Genomic DNA, 1,915 nt, shown 5'->3' with positions numbered 1-1,915 from the left:
TAGTGTGTTTGAGTGAACGTGTTGTTAACACATGAAAGTGTGGTGCTTGGTTGCCATGTGTGGTTGCTATGTTTGGTTGCCATGGGTTGCTGGGTGTGCAAACCCTGGTGATTTACCACTAGAAATACATAGAACGTATAACAGTGGAAGTACACACATACGTACAATGATTAACGAACAACTTACAAACAAACGTGCGGTTGCACCACGAATACACACATAGTTGAGCGCACAGACATCACTCAGTGATAGACAAGAAAGAATGATAATCACGATTAAAACCTTTAGACGAGAGAGAAGCTTGAGGCATACCGCACACAAAACTGGAAAACTGTTTAACAATTTACTTCAAGAACAATCACAACATAATACAAAATATACATCCTATTCCTAATCCTATTAGAATCAATGTTGCCATACCGTCAGAGCAGTAGTTGACTGGATACGAACAGACGTCTATCTTCTTCTTGGCCAGAGGTCGAAAGAGCGATTCTTCTAATTTCAATCCTATATATCCTTTTCTGTCTTTCATTATTCTCCCCTTCCACTGGCTATTCTACGTCAGGTGACTATTCCTATGATATTCTAATTTATGCCAAAGACAACTGTGAAATCGCCAAGTCATGGTCAAACATGTGCTGGACAATATCACGATAAACCGGTTCTGGGCATATCATTCCTATCAACTCCTTATCATAAGCAAACTTTGGCAAGTCTGTCTCTGACACTAAATTTCAATACCGATCGTCCTAAACCCGCGTTGATATGTGCAAAGTCGGCGGGTTTGGCCGAGAATAGGTAACTCTGACGTTAAACAAACTTTGGCGTTATTGGCGTTAATTCGTATCTACATTATTAACTGGTCGCAGGAAGCTAGCTTTCACTTACCCACTGACCAACTGTCTGCCAAATATATTCCTCAATCTCGCTATATAACATACTACTATTAACTAAATTCAATATATGATGTTTACAATTATCGTTAAACCTTAAATCACTTTTAACTCTAAAATCCTATTTTTCACCGTGTGATATTTACAAAGAATAATTCTGATTAAATATGAGTAAGGTAAAGTATTTTCATTTATTTCCCCCTCTGCTTCTTTACATCTGTAAACTTGTATGGCTAGTTATTTTTCGATAAACACCCAGCAACCAAACAAATAACGAGCCAGCAACAGCCTTAATCCTCGATAGCGCATGGATAAATACATAAGGATGAGCTCTGTTCCTCCAATCTGTGTGCTCATCGAGAGGCTATCGTTGAGTCATCAGAAAAGGAATCACTTCCCAGAGCCTTGAATCATCACGCACCTGGCCCACCTTGCCGGTGTAACACGAAATTTTTACTCCACGAAAAATTAACTCCGGAGTAAATATTTCGTACGAAATTCTTACTCCGAGTACATTTTTCGTACGAGAAAAGAACTCCACAAGGCACGAAAAAATTACTCCCTCCACGAAATTTGTACTCCCCATTTTTTGTACTTCCAGTAAAAATCTCGTACGCAAAAATGGGATGCGGGCGAAGGGATTATGCCAATAAGTGATCTCGCGCACACGAATGTCGCGCTACCCTCCTTCCACCCCTTCCACCACCAAGACTAACAAGACAAGGGAGTAAAAATTTCGTACACCTGGCATGGGAAGTTAAATTGCTTGTGTTGGGGTGAAGTAATTTATTCGTTATTTATTCGTCAGGGGAGTAACATTTTTGTACGAAATGTTTACTCGGAACTCACCTGTCTTGGGGAGTAATTTTCTCGTGCAATGGGGGAGTGCTTTTTTCGTAAAGGGAGTAACTTTTTCGTACGAAATGTTTACTCCGGAGTAAAAATCTCGTGGGAGTAATTTTCTCGTGTTACACCGGTCAGTATCAAGCCCCATGATCATGGGGCACATAAATCAGAGATGC

General features: G+C 40.2%; 1 long non-coding RNA gene across 1 annotated transcript in view; it reads right to left on the bottom strand.

Annotated features, from left to right (window-relative positions):
* Positions 1–353: 353 nt before the first annotated feature.
* Positions 354–1,915, bottom strand: part of LOC138972364 (uncharacterized) — a 20,100-nt gene continuing 18,538 nt past the window's right edge. Inside the window, exon 5 of the long non-coding RNA XR_011457576.1 lies at positions 354–1,915. This exon is cut by the window's right edge and continues 309 nt beyond it. This is a non-coding gene — a long non-coding RNA (uncharacterized lncRNA).

The sequence above is a fragment of the Littorina saxatilis genome, linkage group LG8, assembly GCF_037325665.1.
Source record: "Littorina saxatilis isolate snail1 linkage group LG8, US_GU_Lsax_2.0, whole genome shotgun sequence".
Classification (NCBI taxonomy): domain Eukaryota; kingdom Metazoa; phylum Mollusca; class Gastropoda; order Littorinimorpha; family Littorinidae; genus Littorina; species Littorina saxatilis.
Note: the sequence above shows the minus strand (reverse complement) of the source record. Positions and strands in the feature narration are given on the sequence as shown.